The 15,393-nt window shown below is 41.4% G+C and overlaps 1 pseudogene; it reads right to left on the minus strand.

The window, feature by feature from the left end:
- Nucleotides 1-4,394: 4,394 nt before the first annotated feature.
- Nucleotides 4,395-4,536, minus strand: LOC123038463 (uncharacterized; annotated as a pseudogene).
- Between the last annotated feature and the right edge of the window lie 10,857 nt (nt 4,537-15,393).

Below are 15,393 nucleotides of genomic sequence, written 5' to 3' on the forward strand. Positions count from 1 at the left end.
ACATCCTTTTAAGTTATATAAAACGTAGAAAAAGCCAGGGCATATGTCCTCTTTAAGCAACAATGTACTCAAATCCAAATCTAGAATTTAGAGCATAGGTCCTCTGTAAGCTACCATGTACTCAAATACTAGTCAAGTCTATAAGCCCGGCGCCTGTCAAAGGTAAACATTTTAGGCCCACCACTGGTAACATGTTCTACAGTAGTGCTTGTACTACAACTCAAACGGTCCGATCCAAAAAAAAGCACACTCTTTTTGGATCGGAGGGAGTACCAAGTAGTCGCATTTGTTGGTCACTACTAGGTAGGATGATTATGAGTGTGGTGAAAGATTGGATGAAGCGTATGCCTCTGGCAGGGACGCGTTACATGTTATATAGACAAAGAGATTACAAGATCTTGGCAGTTCGGTTGTGTTGGATTGATCCTCAAGAAAAGGCTAAAGAGATGAGGATAAATCACAACAACGACAACTACCTGATTACAATGCACACGCAACACGCTAATCTACCGGGCGTATATACGGTTTATAATCACACCGTATATACATGTTACAATATATTCTAATACGCCCCCTCAATCACAACTTCACCAAGTTGAGATTGCTCTTAAAATCTTCCAGTTTTCGCCATGACAAGGCTTTGGTAAACCCATCAGCAACTTGATCACCTGTGGGTATAAACGAATATCCAATAGCTTGCTAGCTACTCTCTCTCGAACAAAATGATAGTCAACTTCTATATGTTTAGTTCTTGCATGGAACACTGGATTTGCTGACAGATATGTGGCACCAATATTGTCACACCAAAGACGAGCAACTGGCGAATGAGCAACTCCAAGTTCACGCAGAAGAGTTTGGACCCAAATAATCTCAGCAGTTGCATTAGCTAAGGATTTGTATTCTGCCTCAGTACTTGATCTTGAAACGGTAGCCTGCTTACGTGCACTCCAAGAAATCAAGTTGGGACCAAAAAACACACAGAAACCTCCTGTTGATCTTCTGTCATCAGGACATCCTGCCCAATCAGCATTTAAAAAGGCACTAACAATATTGCAAGCTGACTTGGTGAATTTCAGACCTGTACTCATGGTACCTTTAAGATATCTCAAAATCCTTTTAACTGCTGGCATGTGTTGGGAGGTAGGAGAGTGCAAATACTAACAAACTTTGTTCACTGGGAAACAAATATCAGGTCTTGTTAATGTCAAATATTGCAAGGCACCTACCATACTTCTATACCTTGTTGACTCTTCGGCCCCCAAAGGTTCTCCCCCTTCCTTTGACAGTTTTTCGGATGTTGAGAGAGGCATGTTTGAAACCTTGCAATTTATCATACCTACACGTTTCAAAATATCCATGAAATATTTTTCTTGGGTCAGGAGAATGCCATCTTTCACTTTCTTGACTTCAATTCCCAAGAAATAATGTAGATCTCCTAGATCTTTCAAGGCAAAGTCTCTCCTCAAATCTGCCAACAAAGCTACAGTTGCATCTTGTGATGAGCTAGCAACAATTATATCATCAACATAGACCAACATAAACATAATAATTTTTCCTCTTCTGAAGAAGAACAGAGAAGTATCTCCCCTTGATGGTTTAAAACCAAGTGCTTGAAGTTTGTCACACAACCTGGAGTACCATACTCGAGGTGCCTGTTTTAAACCATATAGAGCTTTGTCAAGTTTGCAGAGATGATTTTCCTTGCCTTTTATCTCATAGCCAGGTGGTTGTCTCATATAAACCTCTTCCTCTAGAACGCCATGAAGAAACGCATTCTAAACATCCAATTGCCTGAGACTCTAGTTACTGGATACTGCAACAGAAAGAACAAGTCTGATAGTAGCTGCTTTAACAACAGGACTGAATGTATCCTCATAGTCGATACCATATCTTTGTTTGAAACCCTTTGCTACTAGCCTTGCCTTGTATCTGTCAATTTGACCATCTGCCTTTCTTTTAATCCTATAGACCCACCTACAATCAATAACATTTTTATTTTTTGCTGGTGGAACTAAGTGCCATGTCTTATTTTTAATAAGAGCATCATACTCATCATTCATAGCCCTCTTCCAATTTGTATCATTCAAGGCATCTTGCAAACTATGAGGTTCACCAGTAGTTATCAGACCGCCAAAACGAGGTTTGAGCTTGTCATACCTAACTGTGCCATATGTACGAACTTAAGGTTTTGAAATACCGTGCCGTGATCGTGTTCGTCGAGTCAGCACATCAGAGACTGCAAGTACATGTGACACAGAAGATCCGCCAGAGGGAGGAGGATCCGCACGCGCTCCAACATCAGCACGCGATCCCGTAGCAGATCTGTCACCAGCGACAGAGGATCTTGCATCCTGTCGGGGCAGATCCGCACGGGAGTCCGTGTCTCCCTCGCTCGGTTGGCCCACTTGGCGGCCTGCAGGAGGGGAGCCGGCGGGCCCGTCTGATGGCGCGGTGTCGGGGGATGCAGCGGGCGACCCACCGTTCGCCACGCGTCGTTCCCTGGGCGGCGTTTGTGCGGCCGAGGCAGATTCGGCCCCTGGGCCGCCTGCTCCACCTGCGCCCGCTGGCCCTGCCGTCTCGGGATCGCTGCCCACAGCACCTGAATCCTCCTCGTGTTCTGCAGCATTTTCGTCTTGTTCTGGCTGCATAAAATCATGCACAAAAACTGGATTTCCTCCATTGTTAGCAACAGGATTAGTGCGAAAATTAGTCTGGTGCAGATTCAGGGAGCAAAAGGACTTCCGACCGGAGAGGGGCGCCTGCATTGGGATTTAAGGATGCAAATGGAAAAACCGTTTCATCAAAAATAACATCACGGGATATATAGACTCGTCCGGCAGCAACATCTAGGCATTTAAAACCCTTGTGAAGATTGCTGTAGCCAAGGAAGACCCACTGTTTGGAACGAAACTCCAATTTTTTGGAATTATAAGGGCGAAGATTCGGCAAGCATGCACACCCAAAAACTCGAAGAGAGTGATAATTGGGTTGTTCATGAAACAATCGTGTCAAAGGAGTTTCAAAATTAATCACTTTGCTAGGGGTGCAATTTATCAAGTAGGTGGCAGAGAGAAAAGCCTCATCCCAAAATTTCAAGGGCATGAAGGCATGGGCTAAGAGAGAGAGCCCTACATCAACAATATGCCGATGTTTTCTTTCTGCTGACCCATTTTGCTGATGAGCATGGGGACAGGAGACATGGTGAGTGATTCCTAATTGACGAAAGAAGGAATTTAAGCGTTCATACTCGCCACCCCAGTCTGTTTGCATAGTGATTATTTTTTTTATTGAACAACCTTTCAACAAGAGTTTGAAATTCATGAAAGACTTTAAACACTTCAGATCGATGCTTGAGTAGATATATCCATGTAAATTTGCTGTAATCATCGATGAAAGACACATAATAGTTTTTCCTATTGATAGGATCACGGGCAGGCCCCATACATCGGAGAAGATTTGCTCTAAAGGAGCTTTAGACACACTGTTTGAACTAGGATAAGGAAGTTGGTGACTTTTGCCCATTTGGCATGCATCACAAACACCTTCTTTATTTAACTCACTACTAGAAAAAGGAATATCATTCTGACTAAGAACATGACGCACTATGGTAGATGACGGATGTCCTAGCCGACTGTGCCACCTTTCAACAGGTAGTTTATTTGCACCAAACGCACGCTTGCTTGAACTAAGAGGAGCCGATGATGCGGGGTAGAGGCCTTGTCTACATCTGCCGCGCAGAAGGGTTTTCCTCGTTCCCTGTTCCTTGACGAGAAAGAAATTTGGGTGAACTTCAAGGAAAGTATGATTGTCAGTGGATAAACGATGAGCAGAGATAAGGTTTTTGGCGGCATCGGGTACATGCAAGATATTCTTTAGATGAAGATCACGAGTAGGGGTACGAACAGTAGTGTGACCAACATGACTAATTTCCATACCTTCTCCGTTGGCAGTGTGGACTTGATCGTTGCCGTGATACTTGTTGTGGACGGTCAACTTGTCGAGCTCGCTTGTGATGTGGTCGGTGGCACCGGTGTCCAGATACCAGTTGGTATCCACTCCATAGGACAAGGTTGTGGCAGATCTGGCGCTCTTCTCGTTCTTGGTGTAGGAGATGTCGAAGCGACGGTAACACTCAAGGGCGGTGTGGTTCGGCTTCTTGCAGATTTGGCAGACGATCTCAGGAAGATCATCTACTCCGTTGCCGTTGCCGCGGCCTCCATTTCCGCGACCACCGCCTCCATTGCCGCGGCCTCTGTTGCCACGGCCACCTCCTCCATTGCCGCGGCCGCCATTGCCACGGCCACCTCCACCGCGGCCACCACCATGGCCACGAGAGATGGCATTTGCCGAGGACTGGGAGGAGTGGTTGCCACCTTCGAACATAGCAAGACGCTTTTCAAAGCCGATCAACTGAGAGTAAAGTTCAGCTACCTTGATTGGTTCAGTCCTCGCGGCGCAGATGGACAAGACAAACGAGATGTAGTCGTAGTCCAGCCCTGCAAGGATGTAGGAGACCATGTCATCATCATCGAGCGGCTTGCCTGCTGAAGCCATCTCGTCGCCCAGCACTTTCATGCGCCCGATGTAGTCGGCGATGGTCGCGGTGCCCTTTTTGGTGGTGGAGAGGGCGATCCGCGTGTTGACGATGTTGGCCTCCATCTGGGAGAGAAACATCTCCCTGATGGCGGTCCATGTCGCGGCGGCCTTGGTGCAGTGGGCGACTTGGATCATCACAGGTGGCGAGATCGAGTTGAAGATGAAACTCAGCACCTGCGAGTCTTGCGCCAAGGTGATGAGATATTCCGGGTTCGGCACATCTGTCAGCTTACCATCTTTGTCGGTAAGCTTAGGCTCCGGGAACTGGTGATCAGGATTGAGATGATCAATCAGCTGTGCTCCGCGGATGGTGGCTAGGGCTTGGGCGCGCCAGACCAGGTAGTTACCCCGGTGCAGCTTATCAGCGATGGGAATGAGGGCAAAAGCGGCGGCGGCGGAGCTGGAGCTAGCCATGACTAGGGTTGGATGTTGGAGAGGAAGTTGGCTCTGAATACCATGAAAGATTGGATGAAGCGTATGCCTCTGGCAGGGACGCGTTGCATGTTATATAGACAGAGAGATTACAAGATCTTGGCAGTTCGGTTGTGTTGGATTGATCCTCAAGAAAAGGCTAAAGAGATGAGGATAAATCACAACAACCACAACTACCTGATTACAATGCACACGCAATACACTAATCTACCAGGCGTATATACGGTTTATAATCACACCGTATATACATGTTACAATATATTCTAACATGTGGTTGTACCACTAGCCTATGGGGAACTGGAGCCAGGTTTTAACTTGTTACTAATGCTTGAATATTCATTTTTGTGCAGCATAAACAATAAGTGCAAGATGATATTCCTGTCAATAGTGAGACGTGTGTTCTGATCTTTGCAAAAAAAGTTGTGTGATATCTTGAGTCTATGTTTGTTGTTTCTAAAGAAAAACTAATTATACCGAAGTAACATGGTGAATGAAGGTGTGTCCCCTTTGTATATGTGAAATGGAGTTGGATATGTACGTGTTCCCAAACAATTGCTACTCCGTACTAGCAGAGCTACTTTAGGGCAAAACTAGGCTCAACAAAAGCGTCTTGAGAGCAAATTTTATGAGGTATCCTTCAACCTGGCCTGCCTTAGCCCATGCAGTGAATTATTTGTGCTCCACCACTGCTACTCCGTGCAGCTATCTATGTAGTGAAGTATCTGCTCGAATGGTATTAAAAGCTAGTTACTCAAGCCTCACTAAGTAGTATCAATCTTAAATAAATAAAAAATTGAGACAAACAATCTTAAATAAATAGAGTGCAGAGTCATACAAATACAAATACTTACAATCTCAATCTTAACGCTATAAAAAATACCAATATTAATATACTATCTTAGCGTGGGCAGTATTTCTTGAAATGGTAAGTCACAGTGTTTCTCAGGAAACAAATTAGCAATAAATAGAAAAGACAATTGTAGTACTACCAACCGGGCCAAAAGAAATCTTCCGTGCCTGCTTCTAATCTTGTGCAACTTATTGGGATGTTGGGGTTTAAGTGCGCCTGAAACCACCACATTGCCAGAGATAGCAATAGCAATCTGCAAATGCTAGGTCTTGCTTATTGCGAGACTGCAGCAGCTCTCGCCTATACATTTCACTCGGGTGGGCCGGCCAAACAAGATTTGAGCAAGCGGTTTTAGAAAAGGTTCTACCTACATTAGTATTGCGACTGCATTTGTTTTCAAAACCTTACGCCCAGTTTTTTGTAAGGTTTTGAGCGGGTTTATTTTTTCTTTTCCTGTTTTTAGCATTTTTCTCTATCGGTTTTGATTTGTTTTCATTATTTTTTTCGTTTTTCCTCCTCATTGCTCATTTTTACTATTATTATATTTTCATCTTTATCTTTTCCTATTTTCAAATACATGTCGACCTTTTTTAATACACGTTGAACATTTTTCAGATATATGTTTGATATTTTCGAATACATATTCAACATTTTAGCCGAATACATGTTGAAATTATCAAATTACATTAAATATTTTCAAATACACGGTGAATATATATTGTAACATACTTTGAATACTTTTCGAAAATGGTATGATTTTTTTTAAACGTGTGATCATTTTTTAACATTGCATGAACATTTTTTAATGCCATTAACATATTTTTAAACACGTGAACATTTTTTTCAATGTCATCAACCATTTTTGAATGGTACAATTTTTTAACAAACTGCGAGAACAAGCTTTTCACATTTTTCATGAACATTTTGTTAAAAATAACATGGACATGATTTAAAACATCTAAACTTTCTTAAATATCATGAAACATTTTTTGAAATGCACGTAAGCTGGTTTTTTTAATGATATGTTGACTATTGTAATGTAATGAAGGGGACAAGAATTATATAAGAAAGGGGACAAGCGCAGCTAGGCAGAGCGACAAGCGTGTTCATAGATGATTGTGGTTCACAGGCCGTCCCAATAGGCATGGTGAGCGACTAGCATCTAAGCAAGGCAATGTTAGGGCTCGCAAGAGGCGATATAGTGGGGAACGATAATGAACGGATACCTTTTGGGGGATTCCTAGCGGGCGCTTGGGGTGCAGCCAGGTCGCGATGCATGTTTTTGACGTGTTTTGGAGTTTTCTTTTTTTTTTAGGATTTTGAATTTTGCATGGTTTTTCCTAAGTTTTGTGAAAAAAGTTCTCTTTTATATTTTCCTCATGTGAAGCACACTGTGCGGAAGGAAGCACAGTGGGCCAGCCCAGATTGCCATTGTAGTTTTTTTTTCTTTGCTTTTTCTTCATTTTTCCATTCAATTTTTCCCAGAAAAAACCAAACGTTTGCTTAAGAAAGTGGTCATCATGCATTTAAAACTGTCCTGTCTATGCTTAAAATAAATTCAGTGTACATTCAAAACATATTCATTATTTTTGTCATATACTAAAAAATCATCATATATTAAGAAAAATCAACGTTCATTAATAAAAATGTTTGGTGTGTATTTATAAACATATACTCCTATTGTTAATTGTATAGAAAAATACTTAAAATGAAAACTGGAAAAGTGGGAGGAAACAACAATGGAAAAGAAAAACCTGAAGGAAAAGCAAAAAATAGAATACACTAGGAAAGATATAAAAAGTAGAAAAATCATCAGAAACCATAGAAACCGAAAAGATGCATAAAACTCCCAAAAAAGAAAGAACGCCAAAATTTTAATGAATTATAGTAAAGAAAGAAAAAGGAAAAACCACTGAAAAAACGAGAGAAACAAAAAACCAAAAGAAAACTGTGAACCCCAATAGAGAAACAGATAACAAAAAAGCAACTGAAAAAGACTAAAAAGAAGCGATTGTGACAACAAATGCCTGGAAAAACGATTGAGACCAATACATGTGCAAACCCATTACACGCTAAAGGCGTCATACAGGGCCGGTCCTGAGATTTTGGGGACCCGGATCGAAATTATGTCTTTGGGCCCCTTTGTACAACCATCATAGCAATATGACCAATATACATCTATATAAAATGTTATCAATAAACAATTCGCATTCAAAATCATTTTCATATCAAATAATTGGATGTACCTTTAAAATTTCTTCTAACTTTCCTCGATGCAAGTCGCTTATGATGGGATCGTTGCCAATCACATACAACAATTTCTTCTTGATGCTCTTCCACCAGAATAACTATCATCGACTCATCATCTGGATTCATTGAATCACTAGTATTACTCTTGAAAATTTTGTGAACCACCCCTCTCTGTGGTTCTATCAGTCATTTTTCCTTTCCTTTTTCCGTTACCACATGCATACTTTCTGGACGAGACGGTAACAGGGTGCTGAAAATAAAAACATTGCATCAAAAGTTGAACAGTGCAAGCTATGCATAGTGTACGTGGAAGTAAATCATTTAATTAGCAACAATGTAGAATTTTGCTAATTATTGAAGGTAAATTATGTATATGAACTAAGGAATAATAATATGATTGTTCAGGACCAGATTTCTCAAACAGATCGCGCCCTTTTACTCATCTGGGGCGTAACAATTTATACCTGGGGTTGATCGGATCAATGTCGGAGACCGGACACTCGACGATGCCACAATGTGGACTTCCGACGGGATCTAGGAGATGATGTACGGGTGACCCAATGTCTGGACAGTGGAGATCTGAAGACTGCGGCGCTCTGTGATGTCAATGTGCGAGTGCATCGTGCGTGGTTGTAAAGAAATATAAGAAAGTTTAGATCACTATTTTAGTGATCTAAATGCTCTTATATTTTTTTACGGAGGGAGTACAAAATTAGGGCTTGTGCGAACCTAGGAATACGAGTTGATTACTCAAATTGTGTGTGTGTATCTTATTTTGGCTGCTATACTTATGTCCCTTCCCTTTTTCTTAGACAATACGTCCCTTCCTTTCCTCCATGTGCCTTTACTTGGGCTACTTTGTCTGAGAAGTAATGGGCCTTGCCTGCATACAACTAATCTGGGGGGGGGGGGGGGGGGGGGGGGGGGACGTATCTAGTGCATCAAGACAATTGGTGCTACCGGTGCACCGGACCCCGTTGCATATTCAAAAACATTAAAAAAATCAAAAATAATGTAGTGTATCGACACAACATCAATGTATGTTGTCACAAAAATTCAAATCAAAATTCAAAACAATGCTCAAGATACAAAAATGATAAATTTGACCTCAATGTGCTAATGGGCCAAAACTGAAGCCCAACTTGTGTTACGTACTATTCAGTGTCAAATTTGTTTTTTTTTGTATCTCGAGCAATGTTTGAAATATTGAATTAAATTTTTGTGACAACATACATTGATGTTGTGTCAATGCACTAGATTTTTTTCGAATTTTTCAAATATTTTTTAATGTGCAACGGGCGACCGGTGCACCGATAGCATAAATTGCCCCGGTGCACCAGATACATTCCTGAGGTGGCCGCCCCTTGCCCCCCCCTCAGGGCCGGCCATGGCGTCATATAGGATTTGTCGCGAGGATTATGTTTTCAAGGAACCATTTATGGTGCTCTTGCTGTACGTACATGAGCCGCTGCCCACAAGCGCCTGCTCCACCTGACCGGTTCTCTCGCTTCTTCAGGGTGCCCCTATGTCTCACTTACTGCGAGATGTACGGCAGCCTCGCCATAGCATGAGACTAGGCTGGCTCATGGCGCAGGAGGCCACAGGCAAGAGGCTACAACCTCATTTTTTCTGTTTTCACGTATTTTTTTGTACTTTTGTTTACACTTCCGAATATTCTAATTAAAATATTACAAACACAATTTACATTAAATATTTGAAAAATGTTAAGCGTGCACTTGAAAAATGTTATACGTACGCAGAAAAAATCTTTCCAGTGTGTAGAAGAAATGTACAATGTGTATGAAAAAATAGAAATAAAAAATATAAGTTTTCGAAAATGTTAACCATGTATTTCGAAAATGTTAAATGTGTATTGAAATATGTTTTGGTGTATACAAATGCATACAAAAGATGTACAACATGTATGAAAAATATATAAATAAAAAATAAGTTTTCAAACATTTGATCATATATTTAGAAAATGTTAAATGTGTATACAAAAAAGTATTCTGATGTATGGAGAAAAATATATAATGTGTAAGGAAAACGTAGACATAAAACAAATGTTAATCATGTATTCAGAAAATGTTAAATGTGTATATATAAAATGTTTGTGATGTATACAAAAAATATGAAATATTTATAGAAAAGTAGACACCAAAAATCTATGTTTTAAAATGTTGCATTTCGGAAATATTAAATATTTTTATTTTTAAAATAATTTTCAAACATTTTTAAAGCTAATATTTTTTTTGAAACTAAGCAACCATTTGTTAACATTTTATAAATACTTTTTAATATAATTTTAGACATCAAAATGACATAAGTTGAACAAAGCAACATATGTATATAAACATTCTTCTTTTAGCAAAAGTGCATGCCATCTATTGTACATGTTTTGATACACAAGTTAAGAAAGTGTTAGCTTGATGACCCTTGTATGGTTAATTAAGACATGCATCAAGCAGCCGGGCTCGTAGTTCCACCAAAAAGAACCTACCTCTCTCGTTTGCCTGCAGGGGAAAAAAGTCATTTGAGGAATCTTTCTTGGATTACTATTCAGGCCAACCTCCTCAACATCATGTCCAACACCGGCCACTTTGGCAATAATTAGCTCCACTATATAACATAATAACGCCCAGGGCGACGGTCCAATGTCCAGGGCGACGCGTCTCATCAACAAGCAATTTCATTAAATACACATTGAAGTTGTCATCAATCTGAAGAGGGAAACTTAACACACAATGCTATCTAGGTGAGTGAACAAGAATAGCATTAGGTGAAGTGTTGGGTTCCATACATTGATATTACTATATGGTTTTATCTTTTGGTTGATGTGGTGATTAAGCGGTTAATTACAAGTGCTACTTGCAATTAAAGAATTGCGGACTGCGTCGGCCGCTGTTAGGTCAAGCATGCACATAGCGTGCCTCTTTTGACGCCGCAAGTGTCTTAGCAGTGTCTTACACTTGTCCGTATCTCTTTTCAAAGCCGCAATCATTAATTTTTGTCAGGAATTGCATGGAAAAATATTGTTGTAGAACTCCAACGTTGTTTACGAGTATCCAAGAAGATGTTGCTGGGTGAGAATTCATAGATATGGGAAGATAATAATGATTTGATCACTAATCAGTCAGCATATCTCATTCCTTTAATCTAAGAGAGCTAGCTAGATTCCCATGCAGGTGTAGGCTTGGATGGATGGAGCAAATACGTGGGGCCATGAAAGGATGCTCCATCACCAAGTTGTGATCATGCATATGCATCGGCGCATTGCCAGTCGTCTCGATCAATCGGTTTTAGGCGCGTGGTTGGCCGGCGTTGTTTTGTTCGTGAACAAATCCATTCGATCAACAACTAGCCACTACCCAAAAAAACTAACCACAAATCTTTATCGGAAAAGAAAACTAACCACAAATCGAAGAAACCATGACGATTGAGGTGACCGCTAACTCTGATAGATGTTGATTTTGCAAGCTTTGCCGACAAAGCATATATGTGTGGCAGGGACTGGCCCAGTAACTAATTTCGATTTTATTGGAGGCTAGCTTTTCACAATACTTTGACCCTACAATTAATGATTCTTCAGGAACGAAGACACACAATTAACTATGTATTCCCACTTTACCACTGAAAAGAATGTTATTACCAACTTTTTGAGAAAGTAGAAGACTTTTTTGGTGCATCAAGTTGGTAATTAAGTCATAAACAACTACTTCATCTAAAAAAAGTCACGCGCAGCTTAATTATCACGATACATACCGTACCACACTTTATAGGTACGAGCTACTCGACAGGAATATTTACCTACCGTGGCGGACCCGGCCGACACGCATGTATGGGCAAACACCATGTGCGGGGCTTGATTAATCTAACTACATCACCATAGGAAGATAAAACCCTAATCGGTACTCAGTAGCTATCCCATTACCGGCGCCTCAGACAGTACGTGGCTACTAACTGGAAATAGAAACTTCTCTTGGCCGGTACCAATTTTTCCCATCCCTTTATTGACATTGCAGTGCAAGCTTATTAGTACGTACTAGTCTCCAACCAGCTACTCTGTGTTGCTTTCATGGTTGGATTGAACAGACCACCAAAGATTTAGCTAGAACACAAGGTAAGCTAAGTAGCTATAGCTAGGTTAGAGCAAGTCTAGCAGACCCCGTATATCTCGCGAACCCACAAAATTTCAGCGAGTATACGGGCTCGGCCCAATTTTCTGGCCAGAACAGAGCCCGTATACTCGTCCGGCCCGTAAAAATTTTTACCGCCGCCCGTAAACTTCACCCCCCCCCCCCCCGAAGCGGTATATCTACGGGTTTGCGGGACAGATACGGGTCAAAATCCTATCCCCCCCGCCGCCGCGTTTCGCCGCAATTCCCCACTCCCTCCCTCGCATTTCTCGCCGCCGGTGAGCTCGCTTCCGCCTCCAACCGCCATGTGGGGCCGTATACCGTGTGCAATAAATAAAGCACAAACTTGAAAGTTATAGGGACTTCCCTTCCAGAGGTGACTGGGACTGAGGTGGCGTCGAAACAATTTGCTCTTGTATCTCACTAATGTTAACTTGTCTCATGAACAGTACGAGCTTTGAAGGAATCTGCATAATTCTACAATTATTGGTTAACTAAATATGCGCTGCCATTTGCATAATGTGTTTTGTGGGTAACTGAATTGGAAACTAAAAGTCCTTATTAGGTAATATTTATTTTTATCAATAGTGCAAATAGGTGATTTTAGTGAGAGCAAACGAATTCTGGCTCTTTCAGGCTAGTTAAGATAAGCAGGCACGCGAATGCAGCGGGTCATGCACTTGCTTTTATGGGTCACTCGCAACAACGCACTGCCTGTTAGCTTCATAATTCTCCTAGGGAGATGGCTAGCATAGTTGAATCTGAATGTAATCACCATGCTTGTAGTGAAAATTCCATGCTCGCCAAAAACAATGGGGGATATATACAGCCACAAAAAGGTAATAATATTGGTTCATATAAATCAATTCAACCATAAATAAAAAAGAACAGGTATACGACCACCAGCTGGGCCGAATTGCTTGTTTGCCTTTCTACAGCTGCCTACTGATTATTGGGCCTGGCTTCATCGGCCCATTGCCATATGCAAGCGATAGCACAGCGTCACCACACGCTTGCAAGCCACGTTCTTCTCGTCAGCATTTCCACATGTTTACTGTTGTATTGTATCAGACTTTTTTTCAGATTGCTACAATTTCCACATGTGACTTTCTTCTTCTTCTTCTTCTTCTTCTTCTAGAAAAATCACAATTAAGAACAAGTGCAGTGTTTTCGCAAAAAAAAAAAAAACAAGTGCAGTGACAGGCGTATTAATTCCAGATTTCTTCGGTCTGATTACGTTTCTGCGATCACAAATCCGTATCGACCACATAATATAATATAGCAAAAGGCAGAATACGAATCACACCTTTAAGCCCATCAGATCACGCCCTCTGTTTTCTGTCCACTTTTCACTGCACGAATAGGTTCAGAGATAATGCTCATGCATCATCCTACCAACTACTAATTTGCTTTGAGACTGTACAGTGAAACCGCAAATACTTGAGATGGAAACCAATACGATTCAAAGAACCAACAGGGGAGGGAGTATACAGCAAGCAGGTGCTGCATGTTCGGTGACAATATTCAGGTCTGAGGCAAAAGCTCCTTCAAAAAAAGGAAGAAAAAAAGGTCTGAGGTAAAAAAAAAACTGGTGAAGAAGCAAAGCAGTCCTCGATGATATCCAGCAGGTTGCTGCCTGTTCACTGCAAAACCACGGATATGTAGGAACCAGTAACTTGTCTGAATCTCGCTCTCGCGGTGCTGATTAAGGTGCAAAAACAACAAGACTAGTTTGTGCATTTGGGTATTCATCCTGTTCCAATACACTGACCGATGAGACGAATTCAGGGAAAGAAATTCTCAGCAACAAAAAACAGAGAAAGCAGCATCTGCGGGAACTTTTTTTCTTGAGCATGCATCCGCCGGAGCTATGTGACAGAGTGAGAACAGTATCACGCCCGGGCCCGGCCCAGCATTGTATCAAACTCCACTGGGATGGGACGGGCCCAACATTTCGTTCCAGCCCAGTGAAGTTGTGTTCCTCTGTTTTTATTTATTTTTGCTAATGGACGTGATGCAATGTGCAAAAACCTGCATATCCTCGGTCATGGTGCTTAGGCTTAGGAAGTACCTAATAAAACCATGTAGGTTTCTTTTCTTTCTCTAGGAAATGTAAACGATATTACTTAATCTGTAATCATGTATCGGAAAGAGACCAGCTATCATGTTTCTGATGGTTTCCCATGCTGCAAAAGACTAAAGACAAGTTGTGTGACCATGCACTCGTTTTAAAATAATTTTTTCAGGATGAGGAAAATGGAGATGAATAGGTTTCTTACGGTTTTCCTTGTCATACATACTACTCTGAAAGTGCAACTCGAGATCTCTAGATGAACGCTGCTATACACACGATGCCACGCAGACGATTTGTGGACGATGCTAAATTCAGGCCATGCGATGCACAACAGCAGCACTGTTCTACGGTTGGATTTGACTGTCGGCTATACATCGTGTGTGCAGTTTCGTCTGCACAGCAATTTCGTCTCTAGATTTCAAGGTACTAGTAGTAAATTAATATAAAACTCAGTCATGATTTGTACGCCTTACGAAAATGGACTTGAAGCATGCAGTGTGTTGAGTGGCTGAACTGACCTGTGCGTGATCTATGACGAGTCTCTTGTGTGCCTTCATCAATTCAACATTGCTACTGTGGAAAACAAGATGAATATGATAGCTAGGTTTCACATGAAAGGGGTGAATGGGGTGTTGATGCCCTTATAAAAGGGAGGTGTTGCCCCCATTTCGATTCTCAAAGGGGTTTGATTTTGAGAGGTAGGAGACCTGTTTCAAGAAGAAATGATAATGCACTTGCAAGCCGAGTATGTACGGTTGAAAGGTGTAGCTACATATGTGAGATGAGATATTAAAGGAATACTGAAGAAGTGCATTTATAAAATCATGCATGTCATGCTCAGTAATCTGTCTATCTATTAAGTAGTAGTAGAAAAGTATTAGAAGCTCATATTAGTCGGTCATCAATAATTGAACTACAAGCAGGAGCCTACCTTCACAGGCAACGTCAAGGCGGGAGCCACCGGGGCTAAGTCCTCGGCAGAAGCAAAAATGGCCAGTACATCATGTGTGTTGAGCCCAGATTCACATGCAACACGACACAGACAAGGCTATATG

Source organism: Triticum aestivum, chromosome 2A (genome assembly GCF_018294505.1).
Source record: "Triticum aestivum cultivar Chinese Spring chromosome 2A, IWGSC CS RefSeq v2.1, whole genome shotgun sequence".
NCBI classification, from domain to species: Eukaryota; Viridiplantae; Streptophyta; class Magnoliopsida; order Poales; family Poaceae; genus Triticum; species Triticum aestivum.